This window comes from Medicago sativa, chromosome 5 (assembly GCF_051527215.1).
Source record: "Medicago sativa cultivar Bolivia chromosome 5, Bolivia_mono, whole genome shotgun sequence".
NCBI classification, from domain to species: Eukaryota; Viridiplantae; Streptophyta; class Magnoliopsida; order Fabales; family Fabaceae; genus Medicago; species Medicago sativa.
The window spans coordinates 32,807,858-32,835,254 of NC_140753.1; the positions used below are offsets into that span (position 1 = coordinate 32,807,858).

A 27,397-nucleotide genomic window follows, 5' to 3' on the forward strand; every position below is an offset into this window, starting at 1 on the left:
TAATCATCCAAGTAGAATCGCCAGTGGACTTCACTTCACTCAAGAAGTACGAAGTGGACATGGAAGGCTATGTAGAAACTCAGAAACTGTCCGGATACTTCAAAATGCTAAATGGGCCAACATATGTGAACTTGGTCAAAGATTTCTGGTTAAGGGCTGAAATCGTCAATGGAAAGCCTGTGAAGGTAGCAGATAAACAAGCTGGGTCAAAGAAAGGAAAGAAGGAGATTGAGTTGAATCCCACTTCCTTCAGTAGCCTTGAGATAAGGTCTGAAGTGATGGGTATTCCCGTAATCATCACAGAGGAGATAATTGCTAAAGCTTGTAGAATGAATGCAGAAGGAAGGTTTCAAGAAATAGTTAAAAAGGATGATGTCCTGCTGCAAAACTACTACAACACTCTTCTGGGTGGTAACAAAGATGCTAAGCCTTCTGAAATGGAGATTCACAACAGAATGTTGGTGAAATTCAGTAACGATTGCTTCTTTCAAAGAGCAGGTGGGTCTGATCAACCCAACAACCAACAGAAGCTAGCAATTTATTTCATGACCAATCTGGAAAAGATAAACTTCCCAAGATATGTATTGGATCATCTCTGCTGGGCTATTAATGAAGGCACAGTCAAAGGAAGGAAACAAGTGCCCTATGGAAGATTGCTCTCTGAGATCTTTTATCAAGGGAGAGTGCTGGATTTATTGAGAAGAACAAGGGATGCTTCTGATAAATGCTTCGAAGTTTCTACTGCAGAGAAGACTATCAGTAGCAAGACTTTGCATTCTATGCACATTTTCAAGACAGCTCCTAAAGACGAGAAGTGGTTGGAGCTGACCACAGAAGAATCTGAGATTATCATGGACTTTGCTTCCTTAGTTAAGGAAAGTAATCCTGATCACTTAGCTAGATTAGTAGTTGAGTACGTCTTGGAGGATGATGCGAGTTCTCAGGAGGAAGCTGCTCTTGCTAAAGGGAAAGGCAAGAAGGCCAAGGCAGTTGCTGTGTCAGAAGCTGCTGTTTCTGATGCACCTAAAGGGAAGAGGGCCAGAACTAGTTCAGAATCTGATGCTGCTCCTAAAGGAAAGAGGGCCAGAACTAGTACTGAGTCAGAAGCTGCTATTGCTAAATCTGAAAAGCAAAAAGTTGCTAAGTCTGAAGCTAAACCTGTTTCTATCAAGGATAAAGGAAAGATGCAGAAGGTTGGTGCTGCTTCTATTCCTCAGAAAAGAAGAAAAGGTAAGGCAGATTTGGTAATCACCGAAGAGCAGCTGCAGGAAGCTCTTCAAGAAATAGAGAAAGAAGAGGCTGATCCTAAGCTAAAGAAGAAGAAGGCTCCCCTTCAACTTGTGAGTCCTATGGTTGAGATGACTCCAATAAGGAAAAGGATGGCAGATGAACGTGCTTCTGAGATTATATCAGACAAAAAGGATCTAAAAGCACAATACATTCATCAAAGAGATGAAAAGCTCAAGGCCTTGGGTATGGAAGACTGTGATAGGTTCTTCAAAGAGAAATTGGCTGAAGTAAGAGCCATTGCTGGTAAGTCTACTGAAGACAACGAGGAAGAAGAAATGATGATTATTATGGAGGATGCTCCAGAAGATGGAACTTCAGAAGTAGTTCCTCAAGCTGCTGGTCCACAGAAGATCACTTCTGAAGCTGGCCCTGCAGTTCAGGTAATCCAGATTCCAGTCACCTCTATCCCCATTTCACCCTCTTCACCATCAGTACCTGAACCAATAGAAGACACTTCTGTCTTAGACAATCTTATTCTACACTATTCAGGTGACTTACCCAAAGACAAGTTTACCTCAGAAAAGGCCTCTGAAACAACTCCAGAAGCAGCTGCTTCTGAAAATGTTGTTTCAGAAAACCCCCATCAACACACACCTGAACCACATAAACCCACAACACCCCCGCAATCACCAATAGCTACCATTGACCCCCAACTCAACACTCAAACATCAACTTCATCACAACAACCACCAACTGAAATTGAACACTCCCCAGAACCAACTCCTATGGATGTTGACAACTCTCAAGTCAATGTTCAAGCCTCAACCTCTACCACACACATTGCTTCTGACCAGCCTTCATCTTCAAACACACAAACACACTTTACCATTCCAGTTCCTAACCTTGTTCAAGACCTGGAAATCAGTGATTCTGATCTTGAAACCCTTGAACAACCACCCACAAACATCCTGGAATCTGGATATATCAATGCTGAGCTTCTGACAATCCTTAGTCAAATGCATAATCTGGTGGATCAAAGAAGGTCAATTGATCTCACCAACGCATATGAAGACTCCTGGGCATCTCTTCAGAACCGGGCAGCTGAGCTTATTGAAAATATAAAGGCTAAGTGCATCAGAAGCAAGGAAGCTTCTGTCAGGAAATTAATGGAGCATCTGAAGCAGAATCTCAGAGTAAGAAGTTCTACACTGCTCCTGGCAAACCAGCCTTTCTTCTCAGAAAAGGACTACTTGACCAGAGAAGCAAGGTTGTGTAAGCTTCTGAAGAAACAGATGGCACAGCAGCAGCAAGAAGCTAGAGAAAGGGAACAGGCTCTTCTCCAGAGGCAACAACAGCTTGAAGAACTGTTGCAGAAGAAAATTGAAGAAATGGAGAAGATGAAGAAACAACAACAAACCAACCCTTAGTTGCACACCTTTGTGTTATTTTTTTGTTTGTTGTTTGTTTTAAATTCTTAGTCCTTGCTTCTGAAACCATCTTGTTTTATTTTTCTATGCTTCTGAATGCTTAAATGATTCTGACTACTTAGCTGCTTCTGATAATTGGATATTCATGTTCATATACTTTGGTCTGTTTTATTTAGTTAATTTCTTAGTATACTCTCTCTTGTTTGAGTTTTTCTCAAATCTTTCTGTCTTTTATGCTTATTTTTTTTATCTCATTTTTTTTGATAATGACAAAAGGGGGAGTATATGTGACAAATATTTAAAGGCTCTGAGCCCCATTAATGGCATTTGAAATTTTTGAAAAACTTCTATCATTTTTTTTACCTTATTGGTATAAGCTATGAACGAACGAAGAAGTATCAAAATTCAAGTAAAATTAATTGAACCATTCTTCTTATCTATAAGTTAGTTCTTTCAATGATTCAATTTTTTTTTAAAAGCTCTGATAATTTTATTGTGCGAAAAATGAATTTAATTAACCTGGATAGAACTTAGGGGGAGCTTACAAACCTCACCTTAAAGACTATCAGACTCAGGGGGAGTTTGAGCTTACAAACCTCAGACTCTGAGCTTACAAACCTCAGAACCCCAAAGTCAACTTGTTAATTAGATTAACAACAATTGATCAATTTTAAATACTTTTGTTTGTCATCATCAAAAAGGGGGAGATTGTTGGAACAAAATGTGTTTAACAATGAACCTTAAAGAGTTTTGATGATAACAAGGTATTAAAAATTGTAAATTGGACTAGCTAATATTTGTTCAAGTATACAGGACCATAATTATAAAGTTACATCATCATTGGTTCTGAATGAGCAAATAAAGAGCAAAGGAAACAACAAAAATTTGAAGCTTGGACGCTCCTGAAGGCAACTTGTTACTGAAGAGAAAAAGCGCTCCTGAAGTTAAGTCGCTTCTGAAGTGAGAATAGTGCTCCTGAAGTTAAGACGCTTCTGAAGTAAGAATAGTGCCCCTGAAGACAAGAAGTCCAGAAGTCATATCATCAGAAGCTGCATCATCAGAAGCTGCATCATCAGAAGCTGCAGAAGTCATATCATCAGAAGCTGCCTCATCAGAAGCTATTTCACCAGAAGCTGAATCTCAACTGGATTTGCAAAAGATTCAAGAATTGAAGAATTATCAATGCAAAAGCTGTCTATTGGATTCGAAAACACAAACCAAGGATTAGTGGAATTTTGCAACGGTCATTTCAAAGGTGTTTGAAGGCTTGTGCTTGCAATTTGGACGAAAGCGTTGACATTGTACTTTGTACGAATTGTACAACCACGTTCTCCACTACTCTGTTTTGTGTCCACGCTACAAGACAAGAAAACAGCTCCAGAATACAGCTTCGCCTGCATAGATGTTCCTTTGGATAAGGAATGGATTTCAAATTTGTTCTTCATAGGACAACAACCAAATCAGGCAATATATCATTGGTGAAAGATCAAGCTTCAACAACGACTCTTTGGTGCGCTGGCAATTTCACAACGTCTCTTTCACACCTCTATATAAAGGAGTGAAGACCTAGAGATTTGGTAATGCATGAACGCTGAACAAAAGACTCACAACATTTTTACAAGTGCCAAACCTCTGCTGAAATTGTTCTGCATTCACTTAGAATTTCTGTGTCTTATAGTCATATCTTAGAAATTCTTAAGTCCATTGAGTCTGTATCTGATTTGTATTGTGAACACCTCTGATTGTATATCAAGTGTTCAACCTTAAACAATTTTCTGTGTAATTTTGTTTAGTTAGGAAGTCTCTTGATTGTGTTCTTGAGCAAAGGAAGTCTCTTGCTTGTGTGCTTGAGCAAAGGAAGTCTCTTGCTTGTGTGCTTGAGCAATTGTAATCAGATATTACTCTTAGTGAAATCTCCTTGGAAGTGCAAGGGGGACTGGACTACTTCCGGATTGTGGAAGGAACCAATATAATTGCTTTGTGTCGTTCTTCTTCTCTCTCTCTGTTTTTTCCGCTGCATTTAGATTCTGATCATCACTTCAGAAGCTGTCTCACTTAGCTTCTGATCAGTGTATTCAGTTGTTTAGGAGAAACGAAGAATTTTTAAAAACACAATTCAACCCCCCTTCTTGTGTTTTTCTCACCTTCAAAGGTGCCACGTCATTAAACTCCAAAACATGCATATAATATTTTTCATCAAAGTTACGCAACGGAATAAATAACATCTCCAAAATTGTATCAATATCTCAACAACATATAATATAATTGAAGTTCTTCAATCTTCAATGTCTTCACTTCCTAAGCTTCTTGTATGGACACTACTATGAAATCAAATTTAGAAGTAGGAGATCTTATGATCTTACCCACCACTTGTTGATCTAACACAGCTTCTCCACAAGCCTTCATCTGATTCACTACAGATAGAAATTTAGAGAAGTAATCATTTATTCTTTGATCATCTTCCATCAGCATCAACTCATACTTCCTTCTTAATGAGTGAAGCTTTACTTGCTTCGCATTATCATTGCCTTCATAGTATTTTTCTAAGATATCCCAAACTTCCTTAGATCTTGTTATCTTAGAAATCTTTTCAAAGTGATTAGAATCCACATTCTGCTGAATGTAGAACAAAGCCTTGCAGTCTTTCTTCTTCAATTATTCGAAGGTTGCTCTCTACACATATGTGGGATTTTCACCAAGATCTTCATACCCATTCTCCACAAATTCAAGAACATCTTGTGCTCCAAATAGTGACTTCAGCAATGCGTTCCACCTTTCCCAGTTGTTTCCATCCAGAGTTAACAAATTATATGGAACAAAACCTTCATTGTTGACCATGGTTGCTACGCAAGAAACTTCTGAATTTTCACACTTCACTCGTGTTTCCCAGAAAATTCACCCCTCGCAAGTTCTCTCTTGTTTCCCTGAATCTGAACCCCAGGCTCCAGATGCCAATTATTAGCACAACAATTGGTTTCTTACAAAGCAAGCAATCACAATTTTAGGGTTTAATGGTGGAAGAAGAGGATGAAGTAGGTTAGAGGTTGTTAGAGAGAGAGAATAGAGTATTGGAAAGTTGTTATTTCATTGATTAATGAATAGAGAAGTTACAAGAGTATATATATACTAGATATTTGACCCGTGCTCCGCACATGTTTATTGTAAAGGGATTGACATACGAATAAGGATATAGCCAACATGATAGGAATGAAATTGGTGCGATGCATTTTTTTAGATGGAATTTGTTAGGTTAAATAATTTCAAACCTAATTTGTGAATGAGCGGAAAAAAATTAGGTTAAGTTGCTGCAGACTTAACAAAATTAATAAATAAGGATATAGCCAACATGATATGAAAGAAATTGGTGTGATGCATTTTTTTCGTATTAAATAAGTGTACAAAAAAAAAAGGGAAGAGGATAGGAATGAAATTGGTGCGATGCATTTTTTTAGATGGAATTTGTTAGGTTAAATAATTGCAAACCTAATTTGCAAATGAGCGGGAAAAAATTAGGTTAAGTTGCTGCAGACTTAACAAAATTAATAAATAAGGATACACATGACTTAGAGTGCAAGTCACTTGTAACTAACTAACAATCTTATCCAAATGGTAAAGCTAAACAAACTTAACTCTACTAATCATGATTATGGATTAATCACAAACTAATACACATAAGCATGGTTGAGTATACTTGATGAAGTCACGATTAAGTTTTTGGGGTTGTAGTTGGAAACTGTTGATTTTTACTTTTTCGTTTAATTCTTTTTTATTTTTATTTTTATTTTTGCTCTATTTGAAATTCTCACTATTTGTCTAACCTTGTATATGAGGCCAAGCCTTAACTTGACTTCTCTTTGACCTAGAAATTGAGAAAACGGCTAAAGCAAATTGAAAGTAGAGAGATTGAGGAAAATCAGAGCGAAGCAAGCAACGAGTGAAGAAAAGATTGACTTTCACAAGTCAATGGAGAGACTTCTGGGAGAATAGGGGGACCATGATAGAAATTGAAACAAATTAATTGGTTAAAGATAATGCAAGTGAATGTGTTGAATCCTTATCAGCTAGAAGAATCACGACGTGGAAATTAGAATGACATAGATGACAAGTTCTTTGGAACAAATTTTTCATCCCTCTATTTTTGTGAGAAGGACACACAGTGTTGTTATGATCAAATATCGGATTTGGGAGAGTCGAGAGTCTCACTTGACAAAATATTTTTTGATTTAAATGTGAATAGTTTGTCCTACATCAAATTTTAGTATCTTCAATGTTGAATATATAAGAAAGATGACTCATTTGCAGCACCTTAACTTTTGCTAAAAATATGTTTGCAAAGTCAATAACAACAATCATTCCTTTCCGATGCATTTCCCTTTATGTTTATAAAAGCTTGTTATATGTTTTGTTTCGAAGGGAAAAAAAAAAGCTTATTATATGTTCAATTGAATTTATTTGAGAAGGTATCCAATAATTTTAATTTTTTAAATATTTGTGGAGTTAGTCTAAACGTTTGATTTGACCACTAGATTAATAAAATTCATTATTAGTTATGAATTCCTAAACGGAGTAACTTTTGTTATAATTACTCTTGGTGTTGTACTGTTTAAAGTATGGGTGATGTTAACTTGTGCCTTAAGGGCATAGGTTAAGGAACCCAAAAAAAACAACTTTGCATTGAAAAACATGATATTTTAACTTTTTAGAAGTTGACTACACGACTTTTGAGGCGTATATTTCTATAAAGAGCTCCTTAACATGTGCCCTAGAGGGCACAAGTTAACATGTGCCTTAAAGTATATCAAGGAGTGTTTACGTACTAGATTATTATTATTATTATTATATTACTCCCTCCGTTTTAAAATGAGTGTCGTTTTAGGTGTTTACACACATATTAAGAAATGCAATGATTAAAAGAAAGAGAATGATTATTTTACCAAATTATCCTTATTAACTATTGGTTAGTTTTAAAAGTAATACTTTGGAAGTAGTGTGCAGAGTATTAATTGGAGGGTACAATTGAAAAGAAAAAGTTATTATTGCATTGGAAACTGAAAGCGACACTCATTTTGAAACAATTTTTTTTGGCTAAAGCGACACTTATTTTGAAACGGAGGGAGTATATATAATAGTATAACGTTTGCTACTTTAGTCCATCTGTATTAACTCAACTAATGAAAATATCGAATTTGTAAAATCGGAAGTCATGATCTTGAGTTTAAATCTTGACTCATCTACTTATGTGTTTAAGTTTTCAATGATTGTTGTCATTTCGTCTATCTAAAAAAATATTTGCTACATTCGCAAAAATAAAATAAAAAATTTACTACTTCATTATACGAATGTTTATTAAAAAAGAAAATTGGAGTATATGAATGGGTGTTTTTTCTTAGGGAATATGAATGGGTGTTTGCGGTTATTTGTTTTTTTTAATATAAATGTGTGTGTAATATATGGACCTTTTAAAAAAGTTCTATGAGTGAATTTTTTTATTTTTAAGTAAAAAATAAAGTTTACTAAAAATAATAAGGTTCTCTTTTTAACGGGTTCATATTAGACGTCTCTAAATACTTTATTAAAAGAGTATATACTTTATGTGACTTATGATTTTTTAGAGAAAAATATTACATTGATCAATTTTTTAGTCAATCAACATTTTGTTTGTTTAAGACTAGGTTTAGATCCTTTAAAGCAATATGAATTAAAATAAATATGATTGGACAGGAATGCCTGCTAAAATGACTTGCCAAATTCTCCAACAAGTAGATACTTAACATAAAAAAAGAAAATCCAGCTAGTCATACTTTTAACCCTCACATGTAACTTTAGAGACATCTATATGATGCTGGTACCGGCTATTTCTATATATTATACGGTCCATTAATTAGTGTTGGTACGTCTAGTGTCCCACATCTGATGGAAAAATGATGGTTGAACACTTTACAAATGAGATGATAAACCTAACGCGTTTTAGGTTAAAGTGTGGTGTCCAGTACAACTCACTTGTATGATTGTTCAAGACCGATTGGATGATCCCTGGACCCACCCAACAAATAGTTCATTTGGTAGATGGTATACATATATCTTCATTGTGTTTATTTGTTGTCAAATGTGATAGCAAATTGGGGTAGTGAGTTGAAAAATGTATCTAGTAGAGAGCAAGGGAGGTGCCATAGTATGCATGTTGTTTTCCCTGTTCTTTTTGGGGACATGGCCTGCTGTGATGAATCTATTGGAAAGGAGAGGTCGTCTTCCTCAACACACCTATCTTGACTACACCATCGCTAATTTCTTGGCTGCTGTTATCATTGCTTTCACCTTAGGTCAAATGGGCACTGAGAACCCAAACTTCTTGTCTCAACTTTCTCAGGTGTGTGTATCCTCTTTCTCCCGTGGTCTTTCTCAAGGGAAGGATCGATGCACTTATCATTAAATATTTTGGTTTTAAGTTACATTTATCAAGGAATGTAAGGTTCATCCTTGATAATCCTCTTTTTAGATGGTGTTTTAAGTCATGTGAGAACTATTACACAAGCATGGATTCTTAATCTAACACAATTTATGTCTTCTAATCTATATTGAGATTTGTAGACAATAATTTTTTGTTCAAAGTAATGGATTATCTAGTTTTTCTAAAAACATGTTTGACATACAAAAATCAATATACGTTAGCATCCTAACCCTTGCATGAAAAATATAAGTTTCAAAAGCTTAATATACATTAGAAATAACTCACCCTTCAAATCTTTTATATTTGTCTCTTATTGACTATTATTGTTTATGAGTTGGTGTGGCGTTTGATGCAGGATAACTTGCCTTCTGTTCTATTTGCAATGGCTGGTGGGGTTGTCCTCAGCATTGGAAACTTGTCCAGTCAATATGTTTGGGCTTTTGTTGGTTTATCAGTTGCTGGAGTTATCACATCAAGCATAATTGTTGTTATAGGTATCTCATGCTTATCATATATATTATGTTTGTTTGTATTTTTTTATTTTTATTTTTGAAAAATGTTTCTTTGTATTCTAATAGAAAATCCATTGGTCTTCGTGAGCTTAGCTCAGTTGGTAAGGACAATGCATAATATATGCAAGGTTGGAGTTCAAACCCCGACCACCACCAAAAAAATAGAAAATCCATTGTAATTTATTTATAGGTTGCTTTGTACCGTTGATATTTAATTTATTGAACTTTTTTTGTTTTTGCTTATGTTACAGGAACAGTCTTGAATTACTTTTTGGATGACAAAATCAATAAAGCTGAGATTCTTTTCCCTGGAGTTGGTTGCTTTTTTGTTGCAGTTTGTCTTGGCTATTTTCTTCATTCATCAAATATTGCTGATAATCAGGCTAAGCTCAAGGATTTTGCAATTGATTACAAAGATGTAGCACAGTATGTTTTGTTTGTTTCTAGTGATGTTTAGAGCCTTTTTCTAATGTGCACAAACAAATTAGTGTTGCATCATACACAAGTATATTTTCCATGATTTGATCAATAAGTCATATCATATTATAGTTGATCTAATGGTAAGACTTAGTGATCCGATGGTAGAAAGAAGCTTGTGCATATGGTGTTATCGAAGTACTTTGTAGTTTGTTTGGAGTCTCGCATTACTTAGGTTTATGCGTTGTTGAGTGTATAAATGTGTTTGTGCACCCCATCCTTTAAGATAACTTTTGGGGTGAGATCAACACCTATTTAATTGGTGCAAGACTCGTTTCACTTTTGCACTTGATCATGTTTAGATATATGCACCCAACTAATATATGCACATTTCTCATATTCTACTCCACCTCCCAAAAAATGAAAGAAGAAAAGAAACTTTCACATGATTAATTATGCTCTAAATTATTTTTGATTGGGATGGTTATTTTATATTATTTATCATTGCTGATTTAATATTGGATTATGATTATAATGTCTTATTTTTTTAATCAAAACTTGATAGTAAATACATTGTTGATTTTACCACAAAAATTTATTATTTTGCCAGGGGAACTAGTTTATCCACTTTGAAAGAAGCAAGCGAAGGTAACATTTTTTTGTTTCCTACATTGTGGGATCGTCTTATTTGATTAATGTTGATATTTGTTTGTCACTTTCATTACATAAACAGTTGATTTAAAGGATTTAGAGAATGGAAGTGATCCTACATGCAAAGTTAAAGTTGGGACTGCAGTTTTTCTCATAGAACTTGAGAAAAGAAGATCCATAAAGGCAAGTGGTTATGCCCATTGAAATTTTCACAAACCATTTCTCTTTATTGTGGAACAATGAGATTTGAATTTTAAACAGCGACCACCATTGTTGTCAAAATCCCGACTTAAATCCTAAAATCTAGGATTTTGCTACTTTCCATAGTAGAATCCTAAAATAGGCAAAATCAATCGATTTTGATTGCGATTTCTTATAAACTAAGTCATTTATGATTATATACCATTTATAACATATATTTAGTATTATTATTTTTTGGTAAAATCTATCAATTTTGATTGTGTTGTTTTTGGATTTCCAAACTGTTGTATTTGGATTTCCAAATTCTGTTATCTACCGAAGTTGTTATTAGGTTGAGTCACGACCAGGTCGCTCTCTTTAAGACGTTTCGTGGCACTACCCAAAATTGTGCAAGGTAGACTATCAACCACGCCGCCTCCAGGATAAAACAAGTCCATCTACAACTGTGCGGTTAACTACTGCACCGTAGAAAACCGTTCGAGAATTACACCTTCAAATATGGTACTAAGACCACTCTTTAATACTGAAACCACTTTAATATGGTATTATTACCATTCTATTATGGTGCTAAGACCACTCAAATATGGTGTTTCCACCATTCTAACCTTTAAGTTCTCCAACTATCAATATGGTACTTTGACCACTCAAATATGGTGTTACCACCATTTCTCCTCAAATAGAAAAATATTGTTATAATATTTATATACCGTTAAGATCATTCTTGATTCCGACGGGACATTATTAATCCAAATAGGGACTATGATCTTAAAATTACTCTTTATTCCGAAGGGACATATATTACCGAAGGGACTATGTTTTTAAGACCATTCTTAATTCCGAAGGGACATTAAATCGAAAAAGGGACTATGGTCTTAATAACACTCTTAATCGAAAAAGGGACTATGGTCTTAATAACACTCTTAATTCCGAAGGGACAGAAAGGAGTAGAAAAAGGAGAAGGACTTGTTAAACAAGTCGAAGGAGGGAGAAGAGAGGAAAGACTTGTCAACACAAGTCAAGAAAGGGAGAAGAGAGAAAGAGTTCCCAACAACTCAATGAAACTCTTTGGTTTGTGGAATGCACTGTGTGAGCTCTCTATTTATAGAAAAAATTCACAACTAATAAGTGAGAAACTTTGGGAACAAGTAATACATTACTTTGTCATTAAGTAATTCACATATTAGATCTAGTACAAAAATATCTCAATTGAGTACCAAAATATATTATATTTAGTACAAAAATATATTATATTATGTACCAAAATATATTTCAGATCAAGCATTAAAATATATTAGATTGCCTACCCAAATATTTCAGATTGTGTTCCAAAATATTCTAGATTGTGTTTCAAAAATATTTTAGCAAAACTTGGGGACTAAGAAAGCACTTTCTAATAACGATTAAATTAATTATTTAATTTATCATTTCCAAATAATAAAATATATATCAATATATATTTTTTTCTCTAGTGCTTATGTACCCCCATTAATTAGAGGTACACCCCCACTATATAAACACTACTAATGTGTGTGTTCCATCCGATGTGGGACTTCCACTTTTTTCAATTCACACAACACTAGTTCTACCCAACATGGGAATTTGTGTTTAGTCTTTTTACTCAATTTCCACACATGTTCCAACAATCCCCCACTTGAATTTAAAAAATGGTTTCAGAAATAACGTCAAAAACGTCTCCATAAGATTTGCTAGTAAACAAAGGTGTCGCCTACAACTTGAACCTTTGCATAGCGAGTAAAATTCTGATTAACAAGAGTTGTTTACAGCATTGAACTCTATCTCAGACATAGAACCCACACACAAACCTTTTCATAAGGTGTATTCTAAAAGCCCGTGCGTTTATGGCCTTGCACGTGTATCCTGGATTTAACGAACGCTCTAGGTATTCTGCCCCGAATCCCATAGGAACCGGCCCTTAGTTCCACATTTGTATAGGTGAGTCTATCAAGAGTACTCCTGTAGCTATGTACTCCACTCCAAATAGAGTATAAATCTCATTAAGAGTTTCTATTATCTCATCCTTCTATCGCTGCAGGAATCATGATTTCTTACTTTTATCATAGCATGTTCTATCACTTGTGACTTGTTATTACCCATTGAACCTATTTCTTGGGATCTGCAGTCATGTAGGTCGGGTTACCATCACTTATGACCTTTGGGCATTAGTCCCATCCTATTGGATGTGTTTAGGACTTTCTTTTTAGTAATTCCTTTCGTCAAAGGATTGACTAATTCTTTATCAGTACGTACATGATCTACTTTAACTGTTCCTTTTCATAGTATCTAGCTCTCTAATACTTTATGTGTTCGTGACTTAATAATCGTCTCTTACCATTGTGGTAACGATTCTCAATTTTGTAATAGCTGCAGACTATCACAATAAATTAACACTTCTGGAAACGGTTTTACCCACTAAGGGTTCTTAGCTAGCAAGTATCTTATCAACTTGCTTCTTCACTAGTTTTCTCTAGTGTTCTCATCCCAGATACATTCCATATTAGACTGAGTCCATATCATTTGTTTTAACAAACAACTCCTCCAGTGAAGCTCATTATGCAAACACTGGTCACTAAACACTCATCTGAAAGATGTTCTATCTTGTACCATTTAAGTACAATAGGTTACTCCTAGTCAAGTAATCCTCGAGTCATAGTCTTCTTAAGGCACCTCATGACTCTTTCTATAGCATGGCAATGCTTCTCATCCGTCTACTAGTAAACTTGCACAAGAGTTTTACGACATCGGCAATGTCGGATCTAATACATTCAGTGGCATACCCAAGTATTGCCAATGATGCTCACATTTGTTTTTCTAACTCCATCTCAAGTGTTCTTACACATGATCATAATATATGATTGCAAGTTTACGGTGAAATAATTACATTTCCTTAAGATCTTCTCAACTTTGTGAGATTTATCAAAAAAGTTCTCTTTTCTGATCTAGTAATCTTGAAACCAAGAATTACTTCAACTTTTTCTAGGTCTTTCTTATCAATGTTATTGATAATCAATGATTTCACATAATTCATAACATGAATCTTTAAATCAAATATGAGCAAGTCGTCTTCATAGAGACATATGATCGTGCAAATATTATTTGTCACTTTCATTCACTTTTTACTCATTCGATAGCATTAGAATCTCAAATTTTTCATTTCATTCCTTAGGAGTTTATTTTAGACCTCACAAAGAGTTATCTAACTTACAGACTTTGTTTTCTTGTCCATGATCGCAAAACTTTCAGGTTGTTTCATATAGATTTCTTCTTCTAGTTCACCATAAAAAGAGGCAACTTTCACATCCATTTGGAGTACTATCGAGTTATGAACGGCGGCTAAAGGGACTAGTACTCTTATGGATATGATTTTCGTGACTGGTGAATGAATGTCGAAGAAGTCTATATTTTTCTCTTTGTCTAAAACCTTTGACTACAAGGAGAGCCTTGTATTCATCAACCGTACCATCAGGTTTTAGTTCCTTTTTCCAAAATCCAAATACAACCGATTGGTTTTGCAACTATGAGACAAGTCAACCAAGTGTCATGTTTTGTTAGACTCTAGAAAATTCATTTCATCGTTTATTGCTTTTTGCCATAATTCAGCATCCAATGAGGATATAACTTCTTTAAGGCTTAATGAATCTTCTTCCAATGTATAAACTAAGTTCATACTCTTTAGCAATTTTAGCTTTCTTACCTCCTTGAGGTTCTATAACATCTCATCTGATGTTTTCATAACTATTTCTAGTTACGTGAATGTGATTAGATATAGTGCCCCCACTAGTTCTTAATTTTTAAAGGGGAATTTATTTTACCCCCACTAGTGCCCCCACTATTCTTTAATTTACAGGGGTACTTACTTCATAGAAATCAGCATCTTTTAATTCTATGATCACTTTAACATTTAGGTCCTAAAACCTATACGCTTCGTTATTTATAACATACCTAATGAATACACATTCATAGGCTCTACTAGCGAGTTTAACTCTCTTGGGGTCCTGAAGCCAAATATAGTCCGGACAATCCCAAGTTCAAAAATAAGACAAGTTGGATTGTCTTTTCTTCAAAAATTTCTTAATTAGAATTTTTGTTCTTAGACTTGGGTACTCTATAAATTTCAATTTTCGTTATAAAAATTGAACATTCAAGCATATCAATTTTATTTTCCAAAATTCACAGTCATCAATAAATATGATAAAAACATCATTTTATCATTTCTAATTTATGTGCCATCAAATTCACACATATCATAATTTATTATGTTTAGAGATTCATATTCTCTAAATTCTGATTTATATGAACTTTTGATTCATATTTCTTGACTGCAATAAATAAAATTGTCTAATCATATAACGTTGGAATTAAGTCCAAGTTACTCAAGTTTAAAATTAAACGCTTGTTCACACAATAAATTTTGATATGTCAAATATTAAAATCACACAACTAATAAAATAGAAGGAGAGTTTAATTTTGAACATACCATCAAATGTGCAATCTTTTTGCACAAGAATGTATGGTAGACAAGTCTCTCTTTAAGTCTGAGTAACCTCAGTCTTATTCAGTAGAAATCTGAAATTCAGATTCTTTCTTATTTTTAGAACATGCAACATGTCTATATACCCAATATGCCATAAAGTTTATGGCAATTCTTGTTATTGTTTTAAACAATAACTCACGTAAGTATCAGCCAATAAAAAAAACTTTATCAATTCTTGTTACTGTTTAGTAACAAACGGAACCAAACATTTTCTTTTCAGCTCACATCGCTTGTTACGTGACAGCTCGCATTTTTTTATTTTCAGCTCCAAACATTTTTTTTTTTGGCTCGTTTCTTTTGTTTTGTAACAAAATAAACTCGTTTGGTTCTGTAACAAATAATTTGTTTTGTAATAAATTATTGTTTCACTATATGGCTTTGATTTCGAAACCATATTTCAAACAAATTCAACGTATTTGAATTTTTTAGTGTTGTTATTTAAAACAACAATCACTTCATCGTTTCAGTCAAAAGATGTATTTCTATAGCATGATTTATCCTTAATATATTTAGGGACAACTTAACCTTAATAAGTAACTTCTTCGGTAAACATAGTAGATGGAAACGTCTTAAAATTGTTGTTTTTGGATTTCCAAACTGTTGTATTTGGATTTCCAAATTCTATTATCTACCGAAGTTGTTACTAGGTTGAGTCACGACCAGGTCGCTCTCTTTAAGACGTTTCGTGGCACTACCCAAAATTGTGCAAGGTAGACTATCAACCACGCCGCCTCCAGGATAAAACAAGCCCAGCTACAACTGTGCGGTTAACTACTGCACCGTAGAAAACCGTTCGAGAATTACACCTTCAAATATGGTACTAAGACCACTCTTTAATACTGAAACCACTTTAATATGGTATTATTACCATTCTATTATGGTGCTAAGACCACTCAAATATGGTGTTTCCACCATTCTAACCTTTAAGTTCTCCAAACTATCAATATGGTACTTTGACCACTCAAATATGGTGTTACCACCATTTCTCCTCAAATAGAAAAATATTGTTATAATATTTATATACCGTTAAGATCATTCTTGATTCCGACGGGACATTATTAATCCAAATAGGGACTATGATCTTAAAATTACTCTTTATTCCGAAGGGACATATATTACCGAAGGGACTATGTTTTTAAGACCATTCTTAATTCCGAAGGGACATTAAACCGAAAAAGGGACTATGGTCTTAATAACACTCTTAATTCCGAAGGGACAGAAAGGAGTAGAAAAAGGAGAAGGACTTGTTAAACAAGTCGAAGGAGGGAGAAGAGAGGAAAGACTTGTCAACACAAGTCAAGAAAGGGAGAAGAGAGAAAGAGTTCCCAACAACTCAATGAAACTCTTTGGTTTGTGGAATGCACTGTGTGAGCTCTCTATTTATAGAAAAAATTCACAACTAATAAGTGAGAAACTTTGGAAACAAGTAATACATTACTTTGTCATTAAGTAATTCACATATTAGATCTAGTACAAAAATATCTCAATTGAGTACCAAAATATATTATATTTAGTACAAAAATATATTATATTATGTACCAAAATATATTTCAGATCAAGCATTAAAATATATTAGATTGCCTACCCAAATATTTCAGATTGTGTTCCAAAATATTCTAGATTGTGTTTCAAAAATATTTTAGCAAAACTTGGGGACTAAGAAAGCACTTTCTAATAACGATTAAATTAATTATTTAATTTATCATTTCCAAATAATAAAATATATATCAATATATATTTTTTTCTCTAGTGCTTATGTACCCCCATTAATTAGAGGTACACCCCCACTATATAAACACTACTAATGTGTGTGTTCCATCCGATGTGGGACTTCCACTTTTTTCAATTCACACAACACTAGTTCTACCCAACATGGGAATTTGTGTTTAGTCTTTTTACTCAATTTCCACACATGTTCCAACAATCCCCCACTTGAATTTAAAAAATGGTTTCAGAAATAACGTCAAAAACGTCTCCATAAGATTTGCTAGTAAACAAAGGTGTCGCCTACAACTTGAACCTTTGCATAGCGAGTAAAATTCTGATTAACAAGAGTTGCTTACAGCATTGAACTCTATCTCAGACATAGAACCCACACACAAACCTTTTCATAAGGTGTATTCTAAAAGCCCGTGCGTTTATGGCCTTGCACGTGTATCCCGGATTTAACGAACGCTCTAGGTATTCTGCCCCGAATCCCATAGGAACTGGCCCTTAGTTCCACATTTGTATAGGTGAGTCTATCAAGAGTACTCCTGTAGCTATGTACTCCACTCCAAATAGAGTATAAATCTCATTAAGAGTTTCTATTATCTCATCCTTCTATCGCTGCAGGAATCATGATTTCTTACTTTTATCATAGCATGTTCTATCACTTGTGACTTGTTATTACCCATTGAACCTATTTCTTGGGATCTGCAGTCATGTAGGTCGGGTTACCATCACTTATGACCTTTGGGCATTAGTCCCATCCTATTGGATGTGTTTAGGACTTTCTTTTTAGTAATTCCTTTCGTCAAAGGATTGACTAATTCTTTATCAGTACGTACATGATCTACTTTAACTGTTCCTTTTCATAGTATCTAGCTCTCTAATACTTTATGTGTTCGTGACTTAATAATCGTCTCTTACCATTGTGGTAACGATTCTCAATTTTGTAATAGCTGCAGACTATCATAATAAATTAACACTTCTGGAAACGGTTTTACCCACTAAGGGTTCTTAGCTAGCAAGTATCTTATCAACTTGCTTCTTCACTAGTTTTCTCTAGTGTTCTCATCCCAGATACATTCCATATTAGACTGAGTCCATATCATTTGTTTTAACAAACAACTCCTCCAGTGAAGCTCATTATGCAAACACTGGTCACTAAACACTCATCTGAAAGATGTTCTATCTTGTACCATTTAAGTACAATAGGTTACTCCTAGTCAAGTAATCCTCGAGTCATAGTCTTCTTAAGGCACCTCATGACTCTTTCTATAGCATGGCAATGCTTCTCATCCGTCTACTAGTAAACTTGCACAAGAGTTTTACGACATCGGCAATGTCGGGTCTAATACATTCAGTGGCATACCCAAGTATTGCCAATGATGCTCACATTTGTTTTTCTAACTCCATCTCAAGTGTTCTTACACATGATCATAATATATGATTGCAAGTTTACGGTGAAATAATTACATTTCCTTAAGATCTTCTCAACTTTGTGAGATTTATCAAAAAAGTTCTCTTTTCTGATCTAGTAATCTTGAAACCAAGAATTACTTCAACTTTTTCTAGGTCTTTCTTATCAATGTTATTGATAATCAATGATTTCACATAATTCATAACATGAATCTTTAAATCAAATATGAGCAAGTCGTCTTCATAGAGACATATGATCGTGCAAATATTATTTGTCACTTTCATTCACTTTTTACTCATTCGATAGCATTAGAATCTCAAATTTTTCATTTCATTCCTTAGGAGTTTATTTTAGACCTCACAAAGAGTTATCTAACTTACAGACTTTGTTTTCTTGTCCATGATCGCAAAACTTTCAGGTTGTTTCATATAGATTTCTTCTTCTAGTTCACCATAAAAAGAGGCAACTTTCACATCCATTTGGAGTACTATCGAGTTATGAACGGCGGCTAAAGGGACTAGTACTCTTATGGATATGATTTTCGTGACTGGTGAATGAATGTCGAAGAAGTCTATATTTTTCTCTTTGTCTAAAACCTTTGACTACAAGGAGAGCCTTGTATTCATCAACCGTACCATCAGGTTTTAGTTCCTTTTTCCAAAATCCAAATACAACCGATTGGTTTTGCAACTATGAGACAAGTCAACCAAGTGTCATGTTTTGTTAGACTCTAGAAAATTCATTTCATCGTTTATTGCTTTTTGCCATAATTCAGCATCCAATGAGGATATAACTTCTTTAAGGCTTAATGAATCTTCTTCCAATGTATAAACTAAGTTCATACTCTTTAGCAATTTTAGCTTTCTTACCTCCTTGAGGTTCTATAACATCTCATCTGATGTTTTCATAACTATTTCTAGTTACGTGAATGTGATTAGATATAGTGCCCCCACTAGTTCTTAATTTTTAAAGGGGAATTTATTTTACCCCCACTAGTGCCCCCACTATTCTTTAATTTACAGGGGTACTTACTTCATAGAAATCAGCATCTTTTAATTCTATGATCACTTTAACATTTAGGTCCTAAAACCTATACGCTTCGTTATTTATAACATACCTAATGAATACACATTCATAGGCTCTACTAGCGAGTTTAACTCTCTTGGGGTCCTGAAGCCAAATATAGTCCGGACAATCCCAAGTTCAAAAATAAGACAAGTTGGATTGTCTTTTCTTCAAAAATTTCTTAATTAGAATTTTTGTTCTTAGACTTGGGTACTCTATAAATTTCAATTTTCGTTATAAAAATTGAACATTCAAGCATATCAATTTTATTTTCCAAAATTCACAGTCATCAATAAATATGATAAAAACATCATTTTATCATTTCTAATTTATGTGCCATCAAATTCACACATATCATAATTTATTATGTTTAGAGATTCATATTCTCTAAATTCTGATTTATATGAACTTTTGATTCATATTTCTTGACTGCAATAAATAAAATTGTCTAATCATATAACGTTGGAATTAAGTCCAAGTTACTCAAGTTTAAAATTAAACGCTTGTTCACACAATAAATTTTGATATGTCAAATATTAAAATCACACAACTAATAAAATAGAAGGAGAGTTTAATTTTGAACATACCATCAAATGTGCAATCTTTTTGCACAAGAATGTATGGTAGACAAGTCTCTCTTTAAGTCTGAGTAACCTCAGTCTTATTCAGTAGAAATCTGAAATTCAGATTCTTTCTTATTTTTAGAACATGCAACATGTCTATATACCCAATATGCCATAAAGTTTATGGCAATTCTTGTTATTGTTTTAAACAATAACTCACGTAAGTATCAGCCAATAAAAAAAACTTTATCAATTCTTGTTACTGTTTAGTAACAAACGGAACCAAACATTTTCTTTTCAGCTCACATCGCTTGTTACGTGACAGCTCGCATTTTTTTATTTTCAGCTCCAAACATTTTTTTTTTTGGCTCGTTTCTTTTGTTTTGTAACAAAATAAACTCGTTTGGTTCTGTAACAAATAATTTGTTTTGTAATAAATTATTGTTTCACTATATGGCTTTGATTTCGAAACCATATTTCAAACAAATTCAACGTATTTGAATTTTTTAGTGTTGTTATTTAAAACAACAATCACTTCATCGTTTCAGTCAAAAGATGTATTTCTATAGCATGATTTATCCTTAATATATTTAGGGACAACTTAACCTTAATAAGTAACTTCTTCGGTAAACATAGTAGATGGAAACGTCTTAAAATTGTTGTTTTTGGATTTCCAAACTGTTGTATTTGGATTTCCAAATTCTATTATCTACCGAAGTTGTTACTAGGTTGAGTCACGACCAGGTCGCTCTCTTTAAGACGTTTCGTGGCACTACCCAAAATTGTGCAAGGTAGACTATCAACCACGCCGCCTCCAGGATAAAACAAGCCCAGCTACAACTGTGCGGTTAACTACTGCACCGTAGAAAACCGTTCGAGAATTACACCTTCAAATATGGTACTAAGACCACTCTTTAATACTGAAACCACTTTAATATGGTATTATTACCATTCTATTATGGTGCTAAGACCACTCAAATATGGTGTTTCCACCATTCTAACCTTTAAGTTCTCCAAACTATCAATATGGTACTTTGACCACTCAAATATGGTGTTACCACCATTTCTCCTCAAATAGAAAAATATTGTTATAATATTTATATACCGTTAAGATCATTCTTGATTCCGACGGGACATTATTAATCCAAATAGGGACTATGATCTTAAAATTACTCTTTATTCCGAAGGGACATATATTACCGAAGGGACTATGTTTTTAAGACCATTCTTAATTCCGAAGGGACATTAAACCGAAAAAGGGACTATGGTCTTAATAACACTCTTAATTCCGAAGGGACAGAAAGGAGTAGAAAAAGGAGAAGGACTTGTTAAACAAGTCGAAGGAGGGAGAAGAGAGGAAAGACTTGTCAACACAAGTCAAGAAAGGGAGAAGAGAGAAAGAGTTCCCAACAACTCAATGAAACTCTTTGGTTTGTGGAATGCACTGTGTGAGCTCTCTATTTATAGAAAAAATTCACAACTAATAAGTGAGAAACTTTGGAAACAAGTAATACATTACTTTGTCATTAAGTAATTCATATATTAGATCTAGTACAAAAATATCTCAATTGAGTACCAAAATATATTATATCTAGTACAAAAATATATTATATTATGTACCAAAATATATTTCAGATCAAGCATTAAAATATATTAGATTGTCTACCCAAATATTTCAGATTGTGTTCCAAAATATTCTAGATTGTGTTTCAAAAATATTTTAGCAAAACTTGGGGACTAAGAAAGCACTTTCTAATAACGATTAAATTAATTATTTAATTTATCATTTCCAAATAATATAATGTACCAAAATATATTATATCTAGTACAAAAATATATTATATTATGTACCAAAATATATTTCAGATCAAGCATTAAAATATATTAGATTGTCTACCCAAATATTTCAGATTGTGTTCCAAAATATTCTAGATTGTGTTTCAAAAATATTTTAGCAAAACTTGGGGACTAAGAAAGCACTTTCTAATAACGATTAAATTAATTATTTAATTTATCATTTCCAAATAATAAAATATATATCAATATATTTTTTTTTCTCTAGTGCTTATGTACCCCCATTAATTAGAGGTACACCCCCACTATATAAACACTACTAATGTGTGTGTTCCATCCGATGTGGGACTACCACTTTTTTCAATTCACACAACACTAGTTCTACCCAACATGGGAATTTGTGTTTAGTCTTTTTACTCAATTTCCACACATGTTCCAACAGATTGCGATTTTACAATTTCCTATATCGATTCTACAGAAGTCCTTGAGTAAAATCCTTCGATTTTGATTGGGATTTTATGAGTCCCGATTTTGCTATTCCCTTTCGACCTGAAGTAAAGTCCCGATTTTGACAACCTTGGCGACCACGATTACTCTGAAATGCATGGCATTATATAGAGTACAATGCAACAAACATGATCGCAATTGAGGTTGCGATGTTATTGCATAAGCCTTTAAAACCTTTATATTATAATCGCAAACCACAATTTAAAACTATGATTTAGACAACAAAGATGTTATAATAACACCCTTTTGTTAAACCATTTGTAGGTGTTTGAAAAGAGCACTTTCATTGGGTTGGCTATAACTTTCTTTGCAGGAGTTTCCTTCTCCCTATTCTCACCAGCATTCAATTTGGCAACAAATGACCAATGGCACACTTTAAAGAAAGGGGCCGGTTCCTCATTTGAGTGTTTATACTGCCTTCTTTTATTTTTCAGTTTCTTGTTTTGTTGTTGCCATCATTCTAAGCATCACCTTCCTTTACCACCCTGTCTTGAACTTACCTAAGTCATCATTGAAAGCATATTTGGGAGATTGGAATGGAAGAGGCTGGGCATTGTTGGCTGGTCTACTTTGTGGATTTGGGAATGGCCTTCAATTTATGGGTGGTCAAGCTGCTGGATATGCTGCAGCAGATGCTGTTCAAGTGAGTTTTACTCATTTTCTTATTTTTTTCCCTTCATTTACATAACTTTGCTTGAGGGGAATTTTTTTATTCAGATACTTGATTCAATTTCTTATGAAAAAAGATAGATAAATTATATTTGTACTACTATTTAACATCTAAAGTTAAAATAATTGTACAACTATTTTGTGGAGATACAAAATTAACATATTCAATTTCTTAACCATTGAAATAACGTATAAAATTAAAATAATTTTTTCTGAGGAGATACAGAATTAAAATATTTTTTTCGAAGGAAGAATTAAAATTATTATTATTAAATCATATTTAACAATTATAAAATCAATTATGAAAACAATTTTAAAATAAAAAATTCAACAACGCTAACTCTCAAATCTCCTTCTCTTTCTTTTTCATCAATTTTTCTTTTCAAACAAAATTGGCGAAGGGAAATTTTTATGGGTCATGTTAACTTGTGTCTTAAGGACACATGTTAAGGAACCTAAAATGAACAACTTTGCATTAGAAAATATGATAATTTAATTTTTAACAAGTTGACTGCACGATTTTTGGTACGTATATTTTTAGGGAAATGTTAACCTGTGCCCTTAAGGCACAAGTTAAGGAATCAAATATAGAAATAATATATTGGAATGTGTGCATTTCATTTAATCTTTGACTTTTTAATGAATTCAATGCACAAAATTTTATAAAATATTTCTTCTTTTGGAGTTCTTAACATGTGCCCTAAGGGCACAAGTTAACACTACCCATATTTTTATAATAAGTTCCTTAACATATGCCCTTGAGGGCATAAGTTAACATTTGCAAATTTTTATTAATAAAAGTGACACTAAATGTCATATTCAAGCTTTTGTCTTTTGAAATCATAAAGTCAGGCTCTTTTTTTTTGGTTCCAATCATAAAGTCAAGCTCTAATCATTAACCTAACATCAATTAACTCAAAAATTAAACCAAAAAATTAATCAATTAACCCAAAAATTCAACAACTCATCATTGGTGGCGTCGAAAGCTCCCTTCCCTAATCACTTCCTTTTTTTCAGCTACAATTTATAAGCCATATTAAAACACTGCAAGAAATTTTATAGATTGTTGAAATTTTGGGTTTGATTTTCGAGTTAACTGATGAATTTCTTGATTTCATTACTTGGTTAATTGATTTTTGATGAAAAAGAAGGAAGGAGGGGAAGCTTAGGGAGTTTATACTGACCAAAAAACAAGATGAATTTTAGTAACATATACTCTCTCCGTCCCTATATCTAACCACCCATTTAACTTTATTTTTGTCCCTAAATCTAAGTCCATTTTCAAATTACTAGATGCATTTATTTTTTTTTCCCAAACATACCCCTAATTAATACTACTAACTTGTTTTGAAATTTAAAAAGTCAAATTTAATACATATACAAACAAAGGACAATATGGTAATATTAACACACAAAACAGACATAATAATTACATTGTCAGCTTTTCTTAAGAAATGTGAAAAAAGTAAAGGGATGTTACATTAAGGGACGGATGGAGTATAAAATACTAACTTAACATGTAACATGAAACAATGACTATATTGACATGAAAACAAACTGAAGGACATGTTGAAAAATAACCCTTGTTTCAAAAAAAGAAAATGTTGAAAAAATGTTTGAATTAAGGATCTGGCAGTTGTGTGAATTAGTTTAAATGGTGTTTTACACTTTGTCTACAACAACCAAAAACGAGAATATTCTTTAATTACTTGTTATACCTCAATTGTTAGGTAAATCGTCATTTTGTTCACTAAATATATGATATGTTTCCAAAAGAAAAAAATATATATGAGATGTTGTCAGTGTAAATTTTTTTATATAAAAACAAAATGATATTTATTCATTTAAATTGATAAGTATATCATTCAGTATTACTAAAAATACAAACGATGAATCTATGAACATGCTCACAACATGCAAGTTAATAGCATATAACGAAAAAATGTTTACAAATAATATGATAAAATTTTAGTTACCGAAATAAGGATGCCTCCGAAACTGAAACGTTGACGTCCAAATCATTGATTGAATAACCAACCTTTCAATAGGAAGCAAATGATTACCGCAACAAGATGAAAAATCAAACAATGCCACACAAGACCAAGAACAACACATCGCCACACTCAAATGACAAACCAACAAAGAAAAAAAAACCTTAGATCTATGTGGAATTCATTTAGAATAAAATAGAGAGAAAAAGATGATGAGTGGTGATTTCAAAACAAAAATTGACCCAAAACCGCCACCACGGTGAAGAAAATATAAGAGAGAATCTAAAGAAAGAAAACTAGGGTCGATTTAATAGTGAGGGAGAGTTTGGAACACCGAGCACTTCACTATAAACTTTAAATGTATCAAAGTTACAAACACATTTTAATTAGTGCCATTTTTTCGTAATTTTATGAATTAAATTTACTAACAAAAAAACAAAGTGGATGATTAAATTGACTAATAGACGTGTTTGCAATCTAGATACATTTATAGATGTGTTTGTAATATAGATACATTCAAGGGACAATATAACAGGGACAATATAAAATCGTGGACTCCTAAATTATTAGAGGGAAAACAAAGAGCATAGATTAATCTATAATGTTCAATTTGTTCTGGACACTAGTAAAATAATTTCTCCACTTTGTCATGAAAGCTGACATTAATTTATTTTAGAGAAATATTATTTTATGAAAACTTTTGAATAACTCTATCTCACATACTCACATTATGTTTTTATTCTTTTTTTTATCTCTCCATTGTTTTTGACGAATAAAAAAAAAATTATCATTAAAATTATAACAAATAACAAATAGTTACACAAATATCACTACTCTTTATCTTAATATGTTTCAATCATATTATTTAACTTTAAACAATATTTCTTTAGAAAAAACTTTAAACAATATTATCAAGTCACACGCATCCAAACACACTCCCTGCTATTAATTAAAATTAATATAGGTCCCACCAAAAATTACGTGAATCTCATATAAACTTAGTTGGACCTAAATGAATTTAAACAAATAAAAGGAATGGCTTAGTGTAAGGGTTCCTAAATTTGAGAGTGTGAGAAATTAATAATTGTGAATTGATTATGAAATGAACGGTAAAATTGATAGATTAGAAATCAATTAAAATTGATGTTCTTAGTACATGAAGGAGGAAGGAAAAGATGGAAGAAGACCAAGTCTAAGACTAAGTCATTACTCTAACAGATAGTACCAAAGGGAGAGAGGAGAGACTTTTATCATTTTTCTTCATACCCCCTTAGTGATAATTTTTTCCCTATTTATACACAATCACTAGCCACATGTCAATTTACCCCAACCAATTACATTTTACCAAGTGTATTTTCTCATGTGTTATTTAAAATCATAACACGTGTTATTTAAAATCATGACAAATTCTACCGTACACCCAACATATTTGAGTGTACCGATACACCAAACTTTTTAATTTAATAGTTAAATGAGTTGTTTTTTGAAGAAAAATATTATTTTTTATTATTTATAATTATAATGATTGAATCTTATTCAACAAAAGCATTAGCGAAATAAAATTGAATTTTTTTTGAATTTTTATCTCTCATAATAGAGAACTTTGATTATTTTATAGATAATATGTAAAAAAATTACTATGATTCTTATAAACAATTAATGATGTGTTTTTCTTATGAAATGATATTTTCTAATATATAAATGCCGACAAATAACTATTTTTTTCATAAAATTGATCGTTAATTTATAGATTTAGGAAATAAGAGTACCGGTACACCTCAATTTACGAGTGTACCCTAGAAGTTCCCTAAAATCATAACACTTAGAATATGTTTTCCTAACATTATTTTTTATCTAAATGGCGTTGTTTGTTTGTGTACAGGCACTTCCACTTGTGAGCACTTTTTGGGGCGTTGTTTTGTTTGGGGAATATAGAAAATCATCAAGGAGAACATATACATTGCTTGGCAGCATGTTGCTAATGTTCATTGCAGCGGTTGCTGTGCTCATGGCATCATCTGGACACCGAAAATTATCATGAAACTTTAAGAAAAATGTGCATAAAACTTGAAAGGTTTGTAAAAACTTGTTCAGTGTTGCTCAAAAACAAACTTGTAACTTAGTTTGTTAGTGTTAAACAAACTAAAATTTTAATGTTTTAATATTAAACATTTTATGTAACATGTTAATTAAAAAAACCACTTTTATAAGTGTTAAGAGTGAATGAAGGTAGGGTGATTAGACCA

The 27,397-nt window shown here is 33.0% G+C and overlaps 1 pseudogene across 1 annotated transcript; it reads left to right on the forward strand.

Moving 5' to 3' along the window:
* Positions 1 to 8,687: 8,687 nt before the first annotated feature.
* On the forward strand, positions 8,688 to 27,375 carry LOC146921867 (ureide permease 1-like; annotated as a pseudogene). Its single transcript, XR_015012261.1, has 7 exons — positions 8,688 to 9,024; positions 9,461 to 9,599; positions 9,869 to 10,043; positions 10,645 to 10,682; positions 10,768 to 10,868; positions 22,756 to 23,134; positions 27,034 to 27,375. The product of XR_015012261.1 is annotated as an ureide permease 1-like (transcript).
* The last annotated feature ends 22 nt before the right edge of the window (positions 27,376 to 27,397 follow it).